Here is a 22800-nt window from a genome sequence, read left to right on the forward strand (position 1 = left end):
GTACACATACTTTACATACACATTGTCATGTCAGAAATATATTCAAGACAATACCTATTGTTTTTAGAGAGAGACTGAACACTTGTTATTGTTTTTCGCTTCGCACGCCACTAGGTGGCAGATTAGACATAGCAAGGATGGGGAGTCTTCGACGTAGTTTTTCTGCGACAGCACATATTTTTACGCGGATTCGTGATGGCAGAACAGGATTCTGAGTACGTATTTGTTTACATGTCGATCTAAGTGCATCCTTTGCTAAATTAATAATATTCATAAATTCTCTAGTTTAAATGTAACAGTCCAATATAATTCCGTCAAGCCGTGTATTTGTATGATTTGTCTGAAAGATAAGCAATACAGGGCGCTAGATAAATGGATCAGTTACACATGATAATCCCATCAACCGGAACTATGCAAACATAATGACATTTTACGGTTTCGACACAGGTAATACGACACAATCTGCAAACAAATAATTGTGCAATGTGACCAGAATGGCATGTAACTAGTTACTTTTATTTTCGTTTGCCTTCAAAGACTGGCTAGCTAACCTCATTTCACTCAATCAGATCCGAATGCCATGCATTTTTTGTCACAGCTGGATAGGGGAATAATCTTGTCAATAGACCCCTTTCTATGTTTGCAAACATTGCCGCACGAGGGCGATGCGCCCAAATTGGTGGCAGTACAAGGGGGAGTTTCTTATGAGTGCATTTAACACTACTTTTGGATTTTAATGTTCGCATGAATGTCACGCTTAATGTGTTTGTCATCGCAAATCAACTGCATTATACTTAAAACACTTCAACCAGTAAAATGGCTCTTTGGCTAGCTTTAGCTACAGCCTATATCAGTGAGCGTTAGCATTCTAGCCAACTGCTGCAAATACCACTCTTTGCGACTGTTCAATCAATAATCAAAACATAATTGTAAGCGTATGAGAACCCCCAAAACGTTGTTTTGTTTAGGCGTAATAACGTAAATATAGGCTGTTGAATTGGCGCAGATGGCGACGTCTTTCTTACTGCCACTAAGAGTCGCTCGCATCTGTGCCTGACGTCAGTGTCATGTACTGGGAAGTAGTCTATAGTTAAGTGTGCTTTGTCATTTTTGTCTTACCATTGTATAATCTGTATATAAGTGTTGAGATGTCTTTTTATGTTGTCTTGTGCATTTATTTTGTTCGTATTATCTTATCATTTCTTATTGTTGCATTGTCGAGAAGGAACTAGAAAGTGTGCATTTCGTTGGACGTGTATACCATGTGTATCCTGTACATACGACTAATCAAACCTGAAACGTGTTTAGAGCGAAGAGGGTGATAAAGTTGGTTCCTGAGAACCTTCTGAAGAAGAGGAAGGCCTATCAAAGCCACTGAGGCAAAGCGTGTACTTCCTAGAGAAGAGAAAGGTAATTAGCTGTGGTCAGTTTTACCATAGTGGTCTTCTAATCATTTACCATGAATGTTTTGATGAAGTTGTTGGACATCAACAAGTGTAGATTGTGCTCATCCAGGTATCCAAAGGCAAACCCTTGAAGTTCAAGCGCATGGAGGACTTCCTGAAGGATCGCCATAGAAAGCATCGCGATGAAACCCGTATCAGGAGATCAGTTCACAGACCAGCTCCAGCCATGCCCTCTGCAAAGAACAGACTGGCCTTCACTGTCCGCATCAGAGAGTGAGTGACTGAAATCTGTAGCTACATGATCTGATTGCAATGGTGGTGCAAATAAAGCTGTTGGCAGCCCTTTTTGAGCTAATCTTTTATTCAGATCCCCATTAGCTGTTGAAGCAGCAGCTATTCTTCCTGGGATCCACACAATATAGAACATGAGAAAACTATTGTACAAGAACACCACAACCAAAGAACACGACTACTTCAAAAAAATAACCAGACTAAGAACAACAAAAAAATAAACACTATTCTCAAACCATTTATGTGCTTTGATATGTAGACACTTTAGGCTGTTGCAGCTGAAGAATAGAGCTGAAAATGTTGTGTTCACACACCTATTGTGTATACTCACAATGGAGTAGTGACTATGCACAATCATCTGGAATACACTTTCATCAGTTCCTCTTTAGTGTTCTGGCTGAATATCGAGGTAATATTTTCATATTTTCTCTTTGTGCAGGATTAAAGGAGTCAGTCCCAGAGTTCAGAAGGTGGTCCAGATGTTACGACTAAGAAAGATCTTCAGCGGTGCCTTTGTCAAAATGAACAAGACCTCTATGGCTATGTTGAAAATGGTTGAGCCTTATGTGGCATGGGGGTAAGTAAGAGGGGAGGGTCTGACTTGGTGAGAATGAAAAGCTTAGCAACTTGATGTAATGAGGTGACTCCACATTGACGTTGCCGCTATCATTTCTTATAACCGACAATAACTTTTGAACACCAGATCGGCAGTTACTTATCTCAATTCCGCCTTCAACTTCGACTCATCTGTTTAGTCACTTGATAATATGATGGATGACCTCCAATCGCGGATTTGCCATTAAAGGGACTTGTAACTGCAATATTCTCTGCTGTTCTGAAACATGACTTTCGGACAAGACACCCCCCCATGCAATGTTCCCTCTAATATTTTTCGGCACTGAGAATTTCAGGTCTGCTGAGCGCAAACTTGTGAACCTTGTGAAATTTCTGGGGTGCGCTTACTGTGAACAGTGAGGCTGTACCCGATTTAATTTACAGTTTTAAGTGGCCAAGTAGTGTGGGCCTATCAGAGTGGCCTACCATTAAAAAGAAATAAACAATGGAGAAAATGCATCCCATAACATCTTAACATGGAATAGCTGTTCTATCATTCAGCCTACAGTAGTAGCCAATGTGTGGTGTTCAATGTAGGCCTACGTTCCGTGAGACTTAAAAAATGTCAATTAAAAAAAACATGCAAGGCTTGACATTAACCTGTTTATCCACTTGTCCTTTAGATAAGGTGACTAAACAGTTTGTTGTGGTGTTTGATGCAAGAAACCACTTAACAAAATTCCTTATTCCCATACCATTATTCCAGACAATCAGACATATTATGCTACACTCTGCCTATTGGTGACTTCGCTTATTCAAGCCTGTCTCAAATAACAACATTGCCCCATTTTAAGACATAAAAAGCTCTACCTGACTCTTTTCAAAGATGGCTAGAAATATACATGTTTAGTGCCAATGTTGGAAGCAATCAATCCCACATTGCTGACTATAAATTAGCTATAACTGGCCTAATAACTCACTAACTAGCAAAGAATATGAACAAAAGTGCACACGTGGCTACATGCAGCTCTTTCTTTGATTGCAAAACAAGCACATAATAATCAGTGCTGCTTATGTTGTAAAACAGTTCAAAGTGAATGGCATAAATCCATGTGTGACTCACCACCTGGATTAGGTCTTGTAGCAACATTTGAATTTCAGTTTTTTTTTTTTTTACATTGGATAAAAGTAGAGACTCGGAGCTACAAAATGGTATATCATACACTGCATTTGAGGAAATAATGGGAAAGTAATTATGCTTTGAATGTCTTTCAATGTTTTGGTACTACTATTGGAGAGCCCTTTGTCTACACCCATTCAACATTGTTCTCACCCTCTTAAGCCTTAGCCCCACCCATCTCTTTAAGAGTTGATCTGAGCATTCTGTACTAACTTGCCAGCTACTTCCAGACATTTTAAGAGAGAGAGAGAGAGAAGAGCTCACTGAACATTACTCACCCTAGCAGAGCTGGTTAGGCTGTTATGTAAATCCAGAGCGTTGGTGACAGATTGTCCGTTGTAAATGCAGAGCGTTTCGCCTTCAGAGCGCACACTGGATGCTCTGGCCAATAAGTAAGGTTGATCCAAAAGCTCTGACCTCACAACGACAGTCAAGCACCCAAGCTAACTGGCTAACATTGGCTAGCTACTTCCAGACACATAAGAGAACACCCCACTCTGACCATTTTATCCAGAGCGTTGGTGACTTATTGTGCTGCTGGCAACAATTTAATTTGTTGCTGACGTTTACTGACACGGACATATTCAACAGGTATTGAGCGTTCTAAAATTAATCAGTTATTCTGTGCTCTGGCACACTAAGATGAGTATTTTGTTAAAAAAATGTAGCTAGATAACATTTTCTATGTTCTAACGGCTCTCCTGTGAAGTCGTGACTTGCGACATACGCCTAGTTTCCTGAATCGGGTCACATATAGCAATGGTCTATTTGCATATAGGCTTACTGCAGCTTTGATTGGTTATGGTGCACTGGTCTGTGTAGGGTACGGGCCTGGGTTGCAATAGAATCCTACTCTGATGTGCTCTGCCACAAAAACCTCTTGCATAGCTCGTTTTTGTTTTGGTATGTTGCATTGAAAGTGGCTATTGCGTTAATTTGATCACAATTCCCACGGTAAAGGGAAAAGTTAATTGTGTTAACTAACATGAGAAAACTCAAGAAAGTTGAGTGGAGTTCAATCTCGTGCTTCTCTGAACGGGCTGATTTTTCTTCTGCCCAGCAGTCCCCGGGGAGCTGTGCTCCTGCGCGCAGCTTGGAGGGAACATTGCCCCAATGGCTATCCAGCTTGATGGCTTCTCCATTCACTAAGCGGACTGTCAAGGAAATTGAGAGGGGGAGGAGTTTGCCTCATCAACAACAAATGGTTTTCTGACTCGAGCACGGTGGAAGTCTCAAACCATTGTTCACCAGTTTTGGAATACCTGATGATCAAATGCCTACCCTTCTACCTCCCGAGGGAGTTTTCAGCTGTTATCATGACTATTGTATACAGTCAACCTCAGAACAAGAAAAATAACAAATGATAAACAAGCAGGAAAACTTGCACCCGGAGGCTGCTTTTCTTGTTGCCGGCGATATTAATTCTGCGTCATTAAGACACGTGATGCCCAACTTCCAACATGTCTCCTTCGCCACTAGGGGCGATAAAGTCCTAGACCACTGTTACTCTACCCACAAGCAGGCATACAACACCCTCCCTCATCCCCATTCTGCAAATCGGATCATGTTTAGCAGAAGCTCAAACAGGAAGTATCTGTGACTTGCTCCGTTGAGAAATGATAATCGGAATCAGAGATTATGCTACAGGACTGCTTTGCTAGCGCTGATTGGAATATGTTATGAGACTCAACGAGCTCACCACCTCAGTCACCAGCTTCATTAGGAAATGCATCGGCGATGTCCCCACAGTGACGGTTCGCTGCTTCCCCAATCAAAAGCCCTGGGTTAACACTGAGGTTGGTGCTAAGCTAAAGGACAGGGCTACCGCGCACAGGGCAACCAGCCTTGAGGCTATGGCTGAGGACGGGATCAAGTACAAGAAGTCCCACTAAGACCTCCGCAGAGTCATCAAACGAGCAAAAGGACAATATAGGAATAAGGTGGAATCATATTCCAGACTCCCGCATGTGGCAGGGGCTACAGTCCATTACAGATTACAAAGGAAGACCCTGCCGTAATTTTCCCAACGATGCCGCTCTACCAGAAGAACTCAACATCAATAACAGCATACTGTGCTGTACGTGAGGGCCTGCACCGACTCAGAGGACTGGGCGATTTCGCTCTCCTAGGCTGAAGTGAGTAAGGTCTTAATCAGGTCAACACTCGCGGGGCTGGACAGTATTCCAAGATGCGTTCTCAGAGCATGCGCAGAACAGCTGGCAGGCATATTAACATTTTTGACCTCTTTGTCCCAGTCTGTAATCCCCACGTCTTAAACTGACCACCATCCATCATTCCTGTTCCTATTTAACTCTAAGGCGTCATGCTACAATGACTACCACCCTGACGCACTCACATCTGCAATCATGAAGCGCTTTGAAAGGCTGGTTATGGCACACCCACTCCATCATCCCAGACACCCTGTACCCACTCCAATTTGCATTCCGCCCCAACAGATCCATAGATGACGCAATCTCAATTGCGCTCCACTGCCCTCACCTAGATAAGAGAAATATCTATGTGAAAATGCTGTTCATTGACTACAGTTCAACGTTCAGCACCATTGTCCCCTCCAAGTTCGTCACCAAGCTTAGGACCCTGTGACTGAACACATCCCTCTGCAACTGGATCCTGGACTTCCTGACGGGCCGACCCTAGGTGGTGAGGGTAGGCAACATGCCCTCCTCCATGCTGACCCTAAACACGGGTGCCCCACATGGGGGGGTGTTTACGCCCCTCCTGTACAGGCCCTGTTCACCTATGACTGCGTGGCCATGCATGATTCCCAACATCAAGTTTGCTGACGACACGACGCTGGTAGGCTTGATCACCGCGACAATGATATATCCTACAGGGAGGAGGTCAGTGACCTGGTAGTGTGGTGCCTGGACAACAACCTCTTCCTCAACATCAGTAAGATCAAGGCGCAGATCGTGGACTGCAGTGGAGCGGGTCAATAGCTTCAAGTTCCTCTGTGTCCAAATCACTAAGGTCTTAAAATGGTCCACGCACAGTCAAAGGCGCAACAGCGGTGTGAAAGGAAAATCGTTAGACTCCAGTCACCAAAGCCATAGACTGTTCTCTCTGCTTCCGCGCGGTACCAGTGCGTCAAGTCTGATGCCAATCGGCTCCTGAACAGCTTCTATCCCAAGGCCATAAGACTGCTAAATATCAAACAAAGTGGCTACACGGACTGAGTTGACCCTTGTACACTATGTGACCAAAGGTATGTGGACACCTGCTCAAACATCTCATTCCAAAATCATGGTAATTAATATGTTGCTTTGTTGCTATAACAGTCTCCACTCTTCTGGGAAGTCTTTCCACTAGATGTTGGAACATTGCTGCGGGGACTTGCTTCCATTCAGCTATGAGCATTATTGAGGTCGGGCACTGATGTTGGGCGATTAGGCCTGGCTCGCAGTCGGTGTTCCAATTCATCCCAAAGGTGTTCTATGGGGTTGAGGTCAGGGCTCTGTGCAGGCCAGTCAAGTTCTTCCACACCAATCTCTAGAAATCATTTAGGTGTGGACTTCGCTTTGTACGTGGGCATTGTCATGCTGAAACAAGAAAGGGCCTTCCCCAAACTGTTGCCACAAAGTTGAAAGTACAGATTTGTCTAGAATGTCATTGTATGCTGTAGTGTTATGATTTCCCTTGACTGGAACTACGGGCCTAGCCCGACCATGAATAACAGCCCCAGACCATTATTTCTCCTCCACCAAACTTTACAGTTGGCACTATGCATTCGTGCAGGTTGCGTTCGCATGGCATCCATCAAACCCAGATTCATCCATCGGACTGCCAGATGTCAGAGCGTGATTCATCACTCCAGAGAGCGCATTTCTACTGCTCCAGGGTCCAGTGGCGGCAAGCTTTACACCACTCCAGCCGAAGCTTGGCATTGCGCATGGTGAACTTAGGCTTGTGTGCGGCTGCTCGGCCATGGAAACCCATTTCATGAAGCTCCCAACAAACAGTTATTGTGCTGACGTTGCTTCCAGGGGCCGTTTGGAACTTGGTAGTGAGGTTTGCAACCGAGGACCGACCATTTTTGACACGCTACGAGCTTCAGCACTCGGCGGTCCCTTTCTGTGAGCTTGTTTCCTACTACTTTGCAGCTGAGCTGTTGTTGCTCCTAGACATTTCCACTTCACAATAACATTAATTACATTTGAACCAGGGCAGACTTGTTGGAAAGATGGCACTCTATGACGTTGCCACGTTGAAAGTCTGCCAATGTTTGTCTATGGAGATTGCATGGCTGTATGCTTGATCTTATACACCTGTTGGCAATGGGTGTGGCAGAAATAGCAGAATCCACTAATTTGAAGGCGTATCCACATACTTTTGTATATAGTGCATTTTATTTTTGCACTGTCTATGCACACTCATGCAGAGTCATTTACTGACACACATAACATAAATACATATTGGTACTGACCCTACACACGTGCGCACACATTCACATACAAATATGTACGCTGCTGCTACTCTATCATATATCCAGAGGCCTAGTCACCTTACCCCTATACCTATCTACCCCTATCACTCCAGTATCCCTGCACATTATAAATATGGTATTAGAACTGACCCTGTATATTGCTTACTTTCTCATGTCCTGTTTGTATTTCTTGTGTTTTGTTCTACCTTATTTTTACATAGAACAAAAATATAAACCATGTAAAGTATTGGTCCCATGTTTCATTATCTGAAATAAAACATCCCAGAAATGTTCCATTTGCACAAAAAGCTTATTTCCCTCAAATGTGCACATTTGTTTTCATCCCTGTTAAGGAGCATTTTACCTGACGACAGGTGTGGCATATCAAGAAGCTGATTTAAATGGCATGATCATTACACAGGTGCACCTTGTGCTGGGGGCAAAAGGCCACTGTAAAATGTGCAGTTTTGTTACACAACAAAATGCCACAGATGTCTCAAGTTATGAGGGAGCGTGCAATTGGCATACTGACTGCAGGAATGTCCACCAGAGCTGTTGCCAAAATGTCATGTTCACTTCTCTACCATAAGCTGCCTTCGTCATTTTAGAGAATTTGGCAGCACATCCAACCGGCATCACAACTGCAGACCCCGTGTAACCACGCCAGCCCAGGATCTCCACATCTGTATTCTTAATCTGCAGGATTGTCTGAGACCAGCCACCTGGACAGCTGATGAAACTGTGGGTTTGCACGAGCGAAGAATTTCTGCAGAAACTGTCTCTGGGAAGTTGATCTGCGTGCTCGTCGTCCTCATCAGGGTTTTGACCTGACTGCAGTTTGGCGTCGTAACCGACTTCAGTGGGCAAATGCTCACCTTCGATGGCCACTGGCAGACTGAAGAAATGTGCTCTTTATGGATGAATCCCGGTTTCAACTGTACCGGGCACATGGCAGATAACGTGTATGGCGTTGTGGGCGAGCGGTTTGCTGATGTCAATGTATTGAACAGAGTGCCCCATAATGTGGTTATGGGCAGGCATAAGCTACGGAGAACTAACAAAATTGCATTTTATCAATGGCAATTTGAATGCACAGCGATACCGTGACGAAATCCGGTGGCCCTTTGTCTTGCAGTTCATCTACCACCATCACCTCATGTTTCAGCATAATGTACGGCCCCATTTCGCAAGGATCTTTACACAATTCCTGGAAGCTGAATGTCCCAGTTCTTCCATGACCTGCATACTCACCAGACATGTCACCCATTGAGCATGTCCAGGATGCTCTGGATTGACGTACGACAGCGTGTTCCAGTTCCCGGCAATATTCAGAGACTTCGCACAGCCATCGAAGAGAAGTGGGTCAACATTCCACAGGCCACAATCAAGTCTGATCAACTCTGAGAAGATGTCTCGCTGCATAAGGAAAATGGTCACACCACGCCCCTTTTTTATTTATTTTGATGGATCTGTGACCAACTATCTAATCCCAGTAATATGACATCCATAGATTAGGGCCTAATTGACTGATTTCCGTATGAACTGTAACTCAGTAAAATCTTTTAAATTGTTGCATGTTGCGTTTTTTAAATAATTTTGTTCAGTGATGCTGCATTGTTGGGTTTAGAGCTTGCAATGAAGACATTTCACTGTACTTGTGCATGTGAAATTCACTTAACCTGTAGAACCAGCTGGTTTGACAGTGTATTGTACTAACGATGGTGAATTATTCACACTAAACAGGTTTCCCAACTTGAAGTCTGTTCGTGAGCTGATCTTGAAAAGAGGACAGGCAAAGATTGACAAGCGAAGGGTCGCTCTCACAGACAACACACTCATTGAGCAGCATATGGGTAAGGATCAATTTATAGTATGTATTTTTCATCAGTCTGAAGTAACAAGTCTTGATACATTTAGTATGTGCTTGTCAAATTTAGCAAAACAAATGTTTCATCACGCTCAGATCATGCAGAAAATATGAAAAGGTGGTTTTCCGACAGTGATTTTCATTGAGATACATGTACAATGTTTACATCTCCTCTCAGGCAAATACGGCATCATCTGTCTAGAGGACCTGATCCATGAGATCTACTCTGTGGGGATGAACTTCCGTGTGGTCAGCAACTTCATATGACCGTTGAAGCTGTCTGTGGCTCGTCACGCTGCCAGGGACAAGGCAGGTCTTTTGAAGGACATCGGCAACTCAGGGCCCAGAGGGACGGACGTTAACTCAATCATCAGGCAGCTCAACTGAGGCTGCACGACAGACACTTTCACGTCAGACTTTTTCCTAGAGCCAGTGAGTACCTTTTTTTTTTTTTTATATAGGCTACTCATTGCTGGTTCTGTAAGTAATTTCCTTCATGTCTGCAAGATTATGAATTGCCCAGTGTGGCATGAGAATACTTTTTATTTTTTGATCCCTTACAGATTCATAAGGATTCAATTAATCTTTGTCTTACCACCACTGGGACCCAGCTGGCAGAGTTCATACTGGGCCTGATCAGATTTTTACACATGGAAAGACTGCCCCTCTCTGGACTACGTTGTGATTAGACAGCAGTTTGTCCCTCTGTTTTGTTGAACAGTTGGTAATCTCATGTTACCACCTCTGCAGAGGTTCCGTATTAAGGAGATTCTAATAGCTTTATCACTACTTACTTTTACCCCTCGGGTTGTTGAAGGGATGTAATTATGCTTACTATGTATGTGAGATGAATGTTTTTTAATAAACAAACAATTTTTGTACTTGGGTGCAGACAATGTTGCCTTTTTTTAATGTCTCAATTCCTGCAATTTCTTCCTCAAAAGGTTCTCCTGCCACTGGCTGCTCAATGTGTCACAATCAATTTAGGGAGATGTGACTCATCCAGCCCAGTGGAGGAGGGGGGGGGGGAAGAGATCTGGGGAAACTGCATCCCAGGGTGCTGCAATGCAGGGACATGTGCTATTTGTGCCAGCAACATTTGATTTGTCTATGTATGCATGTTTTAATTTCGGTATATGAATGGTTGGAAATGTAAGACATGTTATGCATATTAAAATCTACAGTAGAGCATGACAGTAAGTATACATCGAGGGACTTAAAAGGGGGTACAAATCTGTCTCGCTGCTCTGCATCATATCAGGGTGGTCTGGTCCAACATTTTCATTAAAGAAGGGGTGAGTAGAAGAAACAAAATCACATTGCCTTTTGAGAAATGACGATTTGAATGACACCACACTGAAGATGTAGTTGATAAAGCCCTGACCATCCACAATGTGTCTGTATTGATGTACGGTCCTGATGCTGGAGTAAGAAAAAAAGATACCTGGATTCGGCAGTATTGAATGTTTTGAAATGTTGAGATAAATAGGCTATGTAGATCAAACATGCCTTTCTGACATGTATACTTAAAAATATAAATGCAGCATGCAACAATTTCAAAGAGTTAGTTCAAATAAGAAAATAAGTCAATAGAAATAAATGAGGCATCTGCTTCGCATGGAGTTGATCAGGTTGTTGACTGTGGCCTGTAGAACGTTCTCAATTCTCTTCAATGGCTATGCGAAGTCGCTGGATATTGGCGGGAACTGGAACACGCTGTCGTTCGTTGATCCAGAGCATCCTAAACATGTTCAATAGGTGACATCTGATGGCCATGGAAGAACATTTTCAGCTTCCAGGAATTGTGTCATGCTGAAACAAGGATGGCGGTGGATGAATGGCACAACAATGAACCTCAGGATCTTGTCACGATATCTCTGCGTTCGAATTGCCATCGATAAAATGTAATTGTGTTGGGTTTCCGTAACCCCACCACCACATCAGCAAACCGCTCGCCCACACGATGCCATGCGTGGTCTGCTGGTGAGGCCGGTTCGACGTACCACCAAATTCTCTAAAACAACGTTGGAAACGACATATGGTTGAGAAATTAACATTCAATTCTCTGGCAACATCTGCAGTAGGCATGCCAATTGCACACTCCCTCAAAACTTGAGACATCTGTGGCATTGTGTTGTGTGACAAAACTGCCCATTTTAGAGTGGCCTTTCACTGTCCCCAGCACAAGGTACCTGTGTAATGATCATGCTGTTTAATCCACTTCTTGATATGCTACACCTGCCAGGTGGATGGATTATTTTGGTAAAGGAGAAATGCTCACGAATAGGGATGTGAACACATTTGTGCACAACATTTTAGAGAAATAAGCTTATTGTGCATTTGTTACATTTCTGGAATCTTTTATTTCAGCTTATGAAACATGAGACCAACACTTTACGTGTTGCAGTCATATTTTTGTTCAGTGTAGAGTAAGGAGTCACATTGGCTCTATTCATGACCAGCTACAGGCATAAGCAGTTGCTTAGGGCCCCCGGCCGCTAGTGGAGTACACTAAGTAAAGTTTTGAAATTTGGTTGTGCATCAGCAGTGTCTCTCATGTTTTGTCAGTCACTCAATTAGTTGTCAGCTAACAATTTTTAGATTGGTAAATTAATCTAGCCAATTATTTGAACTTGTAGTAATCATGGCTGAATACCAACTGGCCATGTTCCCAGGTGTCCTGACCTCCAGGGGGCCCCCATTGATTTTGTGCGTCACTTACACTCAGTTATCATTAACATGACAGAAGTCATGGCAAAATGTGTAAATGTGATGGAAAATAACTTTAAAACTACCAACATCTCCACCGCATGGCAAAATGGGTATAATTGCAGGAAATTAGCTTGAAAACTGCAAAAATTTATCTCTGCCACTTTTATAACAAATGTCATGCAATTATACTCATTTTGCATTTATCTCCACCCCACGGAAAAATGTGTAGAATTGTAGGAAATTAACTTAACATTTTCTCCACTGTCAATGTTGCCTGCCGAAATCCACCCCCCTTCTAATTTCCTTAATTTTGTGGCAAGAGTCAAATACTTTCTATAGAACAAACTCCACGTCAGGATAGGCAACCGAAATAAATTTGTAATGTATGTGTGTTATATTAAAACAGAGGAGGGAGTAAAATGTAGGCAAGCAATAAACATTTCAGAACAACTAGTCGAATAAGACATGGGACAGATGACGAATTTTGGCAAAGAGATTTATTTATAGACTAATACACTTGAAACAAATAGCCAAACCGAAAACTGCAGACATTACTAATGCCTACATAAAAAATCTAATGAAATGCAGCCTAACGTGATCAGAAATCTCAACAAGCAAGCAAGTCGCAGCAACGAAGAATTGAGTGCGTGGGGGGCGATTCTGGAAGCTGGAGCTTTTCCGCACAACACCGGCACCGGTGTTGTCTTATGTTAGTTGTACCTGACAACCCTACTCTGCAGAATGGAATCGGGTTGATGGCACGATGTTTGACAGGTCAATCAAATCCGCACAACACCGGATTTACAAATTAAGCACTGTATATACACATGTCCTGTATGATCCATGCATTTTAAGGTCACGATTTAAATTGGTGGTAAACATTCTGTTCGTGATAAACAGGAGGACCTCCAAGTAAGGGTTTTCTGCTATTACTCGAGATGATGGACATTATTTGCACGGAAGACTATTAAAGTAATTTAGTAGCATATGTTAGTCATGTGTGAAGCAAGGCAGCAGTGTCGAAGCTATCAAGGAGAATGGGCGGTTCGTATCGCTTGTTCCTCCTCCATAACTAACCGAATGAATGGCGACTCACGCATCTGAACACGGTGAGATGTGCGTGTACTCCTTACAACTAAATCAACAAAGTCGCCCGATATGTGTACTTGACATTTAACAAGCCATCGTGATGACAGTCTTGAATGCTTACATCAGCACATTGGTTCAAACCTCATGCCGGTAGCTATGCTGATAAACCGAAGCACGAGTTGAAAGTTCGCTTCAGTGGAAGGAGGTCCACACGGACGTAAGCTCATTAATTTATAGTTTAACATTTGAGTTATATAGCCAACTATGGGCTTAGCTTGGGAAATACGTTATTTTGATGTCCATGGAGTTATTTTCTTGTTTGAAATAGAGCTAGCTTGTTACTGTAGCAAGCTAATGTTACACGTGCTATGTAGCAATCGCTGATGACCGTGTATAATTTATCGAAACATTGTTAAACCCAGCGTGTCGGTTGCTAGCGTTTAACTTGAAAAATAGTATTTTGATTTGTTATTTTCAACTTTTGCTGTTGTCAAGCTCTTATGGCCAGGTTGTAACATATTTCAAGACAAAGTTCCATGTTTCGAGATTGACCTGTCAAACATCGTGCCATCAACCCGATTCCATTCTGCAGAGTAGGGTTGTCGGGTACAACTAACATAAGACAAATTACCACTCAGAACCCTACCACAAGCACAGAAAACTAGCCCAATTGTTTTGTTTCGCAGCAACAAAGGCGTTGCCACATTTAGCCAAACCACTTTTTACCTATAACGTTAAATCAAATTAAGGAATATCAATTTAACTTGCAATGTGAAGAGCAAATTCGGTTTTCCATCAAAACAATTATTGCTAGCTAACGTGACTAACCTAATAAAATAATTAAAATCTCGTAAATGATTCACTAAGAGCATAAATGCAACATGTAGAGTGTAGGTCCCATGTTTCATTAGCTGAAATAAAAAGATCCCAGAAATGTTCCATACACACAAAAAGTTTACTTTTCAAATTTTGTGCACAAATTTCTTTATATCCCTGTTGGTGAGCATTTCTACTTTGCCAATATAATCCATCCACCTGACAGGTGTGGCATATTAAGTAGCATGATCATTATACAGATGCACCTTGTGCTGGGGACAAAAGGCCACTTTAAAATGTTCCGTTTTGTCACTCAACACAATGTCACAGATGTCTCACGTTTAATGGGAGTGTGCAATTGGCACGCTGACTGCAGGAATGTCCACCAGAGCTGTTGCCAGAGAATTGAATGTTCATTCACCGCCACGTTTTAGAATATTTCGCAGTATGTCCAACAGCCCTCACAACCGCAGACCACGTGTAACCACGCCAGCCCAGGACCTCAACATCCGGGTTCTTCACCTGCGGGATTGTCTGAGGGGAGGGGGGCCGGGGTGCTGAGGAGTATTTCTGTCTATAATAAAGCCCTTTTGTGGGGAAAAATTTATTCTGATTGGCTGGGCCTAGCTGCCAAGTGGGTGGGCCTATGCCCTCCCAGGCCCACCCATGTCTGCACCCCTGCCCAGTCATGTGAAATCCATAGATTAGGGCCTAATTCATTTATTTTAATTGACTGATTTCCTTATGTGAACTGTAACTCAGTAAAATCGTTGAAAATGTTGCATGTTGCGTTTTATATTTTTGTTCTGTATAACTTGAGGGATGAAAGTTGGACAGAGGATCTCGATCTCTGATCAAGAGACACTTGGACAAACTTAAAACATTATCTTTCAGTTGTGACTTGTGTGCCAGGTGTTAGGCCATTTATAACAGTTTGTAGTCTTATTTGGGAGATTAACATGTCATTTCAATAGGCTAGCCTACTGACTAAAATCTGGGTTTATGATTGTAATTTAACTTTGTCATGGTTTGGTTAGCAAGATGCAGGTAGCCTACAGCCCCTGATAGGACGGCATCTAGTTTCAGCCTACAGTAACCTAGGCAAGATGTAAAATTAACAATTTAGCAGCTTCATGTGAGAGCGAGCTCTGTTCCATCGCACTTCTGAAGACAAAGGAATTCTCCGGTTGTAACATTATTGAAGAATTATGTTAAAAACATCTTAAAGATTGATTAAATACTTCGTTTGCCATGTTTTTACGGACTGTAATAACTTTTTTAACTTTTCGTCCGTAATTTCCGCTGGACTTGCACGCGTGTCGTGAGATTGGAAAGTGTACTGAACGCTAGAACAACAAGGAGGAATTTTGCCATAAATGATGGAAATTAGCGAACAAATCAAACATTTATTGTGGAACTGGGATTCCTGGGAGTGCATTCTGATGAAGATCATCAAAGGTAAGTGAATGTTTATAATGTTATTTCTGACTTCTGTTGACTGCAGAATATGGCGGATATACACTGCTCAAAAAAATAAAGGGAACACTAAAATAACACATCCTAGATCTGAATGAATGAAATATTCTTATTAAATACTTTTTTCTTTACATAGTTGAATGTGCTGACAACAAAATCACACAAAAATTATCAATGGAAATCAAATTTATCAACCCATGGAGGTCTGGATTTGGAGTCACACTCAAAATTAAAGTGGAAAACCACACTACAGGCTGATCCAACTTTGATGTAATGTCCTTAAAACAAGTCAAAATGAGGCTCAGTAGTGTGTGTGGCCTCCACGTGCCTGTATGACCTCCCTACAACGCCTGGGCATGCTCCTGATGAGGTGGCGGATGGTCTCCTGAGGGATCTCCTCCCAGACCTGGACTAAAGCATCCGCCAACTCCTGGACAGTCTGTGGTGCAACGTGGCGTTGGTGGATGGAGCGAGACATGATGTCCCAGATGTGCTCAATTGGATTCAGGTCTGGGGAACAGGCGGGCCAGTCCATAGCATCAATGCCTTCCTCTTGCAGGAACTGCTGACACACTCCAGCCACATGAGGTCTAGCATTGTCTTGCAGTAGGAGGAACCCAGGGCCAACCGCACCAGCATATGGTCTCACAAGGGGTCTGAGGATCTCATCTCGGTACCTAATGGCAGTCAGGCTACCTCTGGCGAGCACATGGAGGGCTGTGCGGCCCCCCAAAGAAATGCCACCCCACACCATGACTGACCCACCGCCAAACCGGTCATGCTGGAGGATGTTGCAGGCAGCAGAACATTCTCCACGGCGTCTCCAGACTCTGTCACGTCTGTCACATGTGCTCAGTGTGAACCTGCTTTCATCTGTGAAGAGCACAGGGCGCCAGTGGCGAATTTGCCAATCTTGGTGTTCTCTGTGTAACAGTATAACTTTAGACCGTCCCCTCGCCCCAACACGGGCGCGAACCAGGGACCCTCTGCACACATCAACAATAGTCACCCACGAAGTGTCGTTACCCATCGCTCCACAAAAGCCGCGGCCCTTGCAGAGCAAGGGGAAACACTACTTCTAGGTTTCAGAGCAAGTGACGTAACTGATTGAAACGCTATTAGCGCGTACCCGCTAACTAGCTAGCCATTTCACATCCGTTACATCTGACAAATGCCAAACGTCCTGCACGGTGTTGGGCTGTAAGCACAACCCCTACCTGTGGACATCGGGCCCTCATACCACCCTCATGGAGTCTGTTTCTGACCGTTTGAGCAGACACATGCACATTTGTGGCCTGCTGGAGGTCATTTTGCAGGGCTCTGGCAGTGCTCCTCCTGCTCCTCCTTGCACAAAGGCAGAGGTAGCGGTCCTGCTGCTGGGTTGTTGCCCTCCTACAGCCTCCTCCACGTCTCCTGATGTACTGGCCTGTCTCCTGGTAGCGCCTCCATGCTCTGGACACTACGCTGACAGACACAGTAAACCTTCTTGCCACAGCTCGCATTGATGTGCCATCCTGGATGAGCTGCACTACCTGAGCCACTTGTGTGGGTTGTAGACTCCGTCTCATGCTACCACTAGAGTGAAAGCACCGCCAGCATTCAAAAGTGACCAAAACATCAGCCAGGAAGCATAGGAACTGAGAAGTGGTCTGTGGACACCACCTGCAGAACCACTCCTTTATTGGGGGTGTCTTGCTAATTGCCTATAATTTCCACCTGTTGTCTATTCCATTTGCACAACAGCATGTGAAATTTATTGTCAATCAGTGTTGCTTCCTAAGTGGACAGTTTGATTTCACAGAAGTGTGATTGACTTGGAGTTACATTGTGTTGTTTAAGTGTTCCCTTTATTTTTTTGAGCAGTGTATTTGTGTCTTGATTGGGCTCTGAGCGCCGACTCAGATTATTGCATGGTTTGCTTTTTTCGTAAAGCTTTTTTGAAATCTGACACTGTGGCTGGATTTACAACAAGTGTATCTTTAAAATGGTGTAAAATACATGTATGTTTGAGGAATTGAAATTATGGGATTTCTGTTGGTTTGAATTTGGCGCCCTGCAGTTTCACTGGCTGTTGAAGAGGTGGGACGCTACAGTCTCACGTACCCTAGAGAGGTTTTAACATCACAGAATGTGGAGTCAGACAGCGCTATGCTCTTTGTGATGGTGGCATGCCCTCCACAATCTTGTCTGTATTTTGGTAAATGTATTTTGCTTAAGAAACAGACCGTCCCAAATTGTCTTTGTCTGTTGCTTAATGTCATTTACAGAAAACAATCTGGCATTGAATGAACTCTCATCTGTCATGTTGTTATAGCTGCCCTTTTGTAGCTTACTCAGATTCTTGCCTTCTTGGGTAGCTGTGATACACTGGGCCTGGAACAGTCTGAGGCACATGATGGGTTGAACAGGTTCACTGATTGCCACATCTAGGTGAGGAGCATGCTCATGATAAGCCTTGAGATGCTACCTTGCGAAGATGCAGCGCCTGTAGAGGTGTAAGATCATATCTGTTTCTTACAATTTGAGACTGATTTGTCCACACCTGAACAGTACTCTTTGGAGATTAAGTGACCTGACCAAACAAATTATTTGTCCGTATTATTTGTTCTCCCGAAAAGGAAGGAAATGTCTATCTTCTAATCTTTCCTATGGTGTCTACAAGCACTAAACAGGTCTGTCAGCTGCATCCCTTCCCACGGTCATTATTCTGTTCTCCTCCCCCCTGCTCACATTGAATGTAAATGGATGTCTATTTTCCACAATTTACACTGAAGGGGGTTAACCTACTTCAAGGCAGGGGGCAGGCTGCACTTTACAAGATAACATAGTGTCCCCCCCCCCCCCCCCCCCAGTTGCCAGGTGCAGGAAAAGGTTGCTGCGTTTGGTTGCTCTTTTTTCTGTAAAGGGCAGGCTATTTAAGCTAACTGTAAGTGTCTCAGATAGCAATAGATCCTTCAGGGATTCCTCCCACTAGTGAAGTGATATAGTTCCCTCTTCTGTGGCGTGGCTACACTGCATGGCTGCTGTCAGGTGTCCATGCCATTTTGATTTGAGCGATCCCACAGAGTTGAGTGTTCCTAGATCACCCTATAACTGGCCGTTGACCTTTGGGTATGATGATCTACCACTTGGACAAAGTTCATCATGATCCCCCACCTCAGTCACGAGAGGGAGGATGGCTGTTAGACAGCTGATGGAAGTTCCTCGTAGATAAGAATAGTTTCAAATTTCAAAGTTTATTCGCCATGTGCACAGGATACAACGGGTCTAAAATAATAACAATTTAATAATAGACTAATGAATAAAAAAACACAACTATGATGAGTTAAAGAAACATAAGAATGATGTATATACAGGTCAGTGCCAGTACCTTTTATTCAATGTGCAGGTGGGTTTATACATAAAAAGTGACTGGAGTAGGATGCACATGTAAACAGGGCTGAAAGTGACTGGTAGTAGGAATATATAAATACTTATTGTATGTGAACGGGAGTAATAGTGACCAATAGCAGGATAAATACTAATGGTTATGGCAATCAATAATCAATGAACAGCAGCGTAGTGGAGTAATGCATCTAATCAATATTACATTTAGAGACCTGGGTAGATACCTGTGGATGGGTATAGAATCAGTGTGGATGGTCTGTGGGCGAGGGAGAGCAGTAGTTGTTGGCCATTTAACAGTCTTATGGCCAGGAGATAGAAGCTGTTTTGGAGTCTGTTTGTCTGAGCCATGATGCACCGGTTCCGCCTGCTGGATGGGAGCATAGAGAACAGTCTGTCTCGGGTGGCTGGAGTCTTTGGCAATTTTTCATGCCTTTCTCAGACACCGCCTGGCATGTACGTCCTGGATGGCTGGGAGCACTGATTACTTTATGAACCTCAATGACCTACATATATTGGGAGAAGGCAACAATGTTGTTGGCAACACGTTTTCAATTGCCCCTAATCATGCATCAAGACTGGCATTTTAAGTAGCTTTCCCTCTTTCTGTAAATACCTCTGGCTCTGCAGTAGTTCTTTTTCTACCCTGTTGGAGACAGACACACAATGCTGACCCATGCTGTGGTTGACTTTATGGCCTGAGACCAGACCAGCAGGGTCTCATTAAGGAGCTATGAAAAACAACCTCTGATTAAACTGTAGCGAGAATGAGCAGTGGGCACAGTGTTTCTGTCTCTGTTACACAGCTGGCACAGGGCAAGTGAAGCCCCATAAGACACCACTGCTGTTTCAGCAGCTGTACAACCTGTAATTATATCAAACCTCACTACAAGTGAGTACATTTACATTTACATTTAAGTCATTTAGCAGACGCTCTTATCCAGAGCGACTTACAAATTGGTGCATTCACCTTATGATATCCAGTGGAACAGCCACTTTACAATAGTGCATCTAAACTTTTAAGGGGGGGGGGGGGGGGGGGGGGGGTTAGAAGGATTACTTTATCCTATCCTAGGTATTCCTTAAAGAGGTGGGGTTTCAGGTGTCTCCGGAAGGTGGTGATTGACTCCGCTGTCCTGGCGTCGTGAGGGAGTTTGTTCCACCATTGGGGTGCCAGAGCAGCGAACAGTTTTGACTGGGCTGAGCGGGAACTGTACTTCCTCAGAGGTAGGGAGGCGAGCAGGCCAGAGGTGGATGAACGCAGTGCCCTTGTTTGGGTGTAGGGCCTGATCAGAGCCTGAAGGTACGGAGGTGCCGTTCCCCTCACAGCTCCGTAGGCAAGCACCATGGTCTTGTAGCGGATGCGAGCTTCAACTGGAAGCCAGTGGAGAGAGCAGGTTGATTAGAATAGGCCCTAGACCTGTTCGCATTTGCCAATTACTGTATCTAGCCTAATTGAGTCTGGAGTCACTCATTACCTTATTTACCACCATTTTCCTAACTGCTGGTATATTTAAAGCCCAATGCATGGGTTTGGTTTTCCTGTAGAGATTATGCTGTGGCGTGGGCTGCTCTCTTGTAGTCTGTTGTACCTCAGAGGTGATGACTCATAACGAGTGGTGTTTAATTGGTCAGACACCCTGGGTTTGATCACACAGGCTCAGGAGAATCACACAGACAGCCTGTCAAGGCAGGCTTTCACCGTTTGATCATCACAGACCTTGTGACTGGCAGAGATTATTCAACAGGACCACTGAGCCTCTGATGAGCTCTGGACTTGCAGTGTTTCAACAAACCACTGTTTTCAGAGAGATGACAGTCTTAGTAGACCTGGCTTCTCACTGGGAAATCATACTCTTCTTTATGGAGAATGACTGCTTTTCTCCTGTTGCCTACTAGTAGAAATGGACTGGTATGGTATATGTTTGCAAGTAAAGTATTTCATTGCATTGCAGTGGGCTCTTTAGCCCTAAGCATTTAGCTGGTCAGAAATTGTTGCGATAGATGGTAGGCATTTTGCACTCTTTAACATTGCGACATTTTTTTATATTTATGTATTTTCTCATGGACAGATCTACGTAAATATAACTGGTACCGTAGAACCTGTTGGGACTGAACGGGATGCGAGAAACCATAGTTCTGGTGTTTGGGTGTTTTGGGTTTTTCGTCACTGGTTATATGTACAAATCTCAATTCCGCAGGTGTTAGCATCTTTGGAATTTCGGAAGGGGAGATAACATTTGGCCCGTAACTTGCGAAGAGAGAGGGTGGAGCTCCTCGTTCCAGTTCCGCTCCTCATTCTAGCGTCTCTTGGTCTCTTCTCTTAAGATGTATCGACCCTTAACTTAATTGAGCAGCTGACCAATTACGCGAGACTTTAGTTCTGGGTTAACAGAGATTGTTTACCAGGCCTTCAGAAAGTATTCATACCCCTTGATTTATTCCACATTTTGTTGTGTTACAGCTAGAGTTCAAAATGCATTAAATCTTAATTTTTTCCTCACCCATCTACACACAATATTCCATAATGACAAAGCGAAAACATGTTTTTAGATTTGTTTGCACTTTTATTAAAAATGAAATACAGTTATCTAAATTACAAAAGTATTCACACCACTGACTCAATGTTAGAATCACCTTTTAGCAGCGATTACAGCTGTGAGTCTTTCTGGGTAAGTCTGTAAGAGCTTTGCATACCTGGATTGTACAATATTTGCACATTCTTTAAAAATTCTTCAAGCTCTGTCAAGTTGGTTGTTGATCATTGCCAGACAGCCATTTTCAAGTCTTGCCATAGATTTTCAAGCCGATTTAAGTCAAAACTGTAACTAGGCCACTCAGGAACAATCGATGTCATCTTGGTAAGCAACTCCAGTGTGCCTAAATAATTATCACCCTTTTTCTATTATCACCCTCTTTCTTGCCTAGCTAAAATATGAGACTTGATTCATTCTCAGCTAAGGTCTTATCTTTGAAATATTTTCTAAATGTACATCAGTTTGGTTTTAGACCAGGTCATAGCACTATCTCTGCTGCATCCCTAGTTATAAATTATGAGGTTAACTGTATGGTCTCAGTATGACTCCCTGATAAAAATAAATATTTGGCCTTGTATTTTAGGTTATTGTTCTGCTAAAAGGGGATTTTGTCTCCCAGTGTCTGTTTTGAAAGCAGAAGGAGCCAGGTTTTCCTCCAGAATTTTGCTCTATTCAGTTTCTTTTTATCCTAAAAATAACACTATAGTCCTTGCTGATGACAAGCACACCCATAACATGATGCAGCCACCACCATGCTTGAAAATATGAAGTGGTACTCAGTGATGTGTTGGATTTGCCCCACACATAATGCTTTGTATTCAGGACATAAAGTGAATGTAAATGCCAATTTTTGCAGTTTTACTTTAGTGCCTTATTGCAAACAGGATGCATATTTTTGATCATTTTGTTTCTGTACAGGCTTTCTTCTTTTCACTCTTTCAAACAGGTTAGTATTGTGGAGTAACTACAATGTTGTTGATCCATCCTGAGTTTTCTCCTATCACAGCCATTAAACTCTAACTGTTTTAAAGTCACCATTGGCC

At 43.2% G+C, this 22800-nt stretch overlaps 1 pseudogene; it reads left to right on the forward strand.

Annotated features, from left to right (window-relative positions):
• Positions 1-195: 195 nt before the first annotated feature.
• LOC120019445 lies at positions 196-10621 on the forward strand (annotated as a pseudogene).
• The last annotated feature ends 12179 nt before the right edge of the window (positions 10622-22800 follow it).

This window comes from Salvelinus namaycush, chromosome 24 (assembly GCF_016432855.1).
Source record: "Salvelinus namaycush isolate Seneca chromosome 24, SaNama_1.0, whole genome shotgun sequence".
Taxonomy (NCBI): domain Eukaryota; kingdom Metazoa; phylum Chordata; class Actinopteri; order Salmoniformes; family Salmonidae; genus Salvelinus; species Salvelinus namaycush.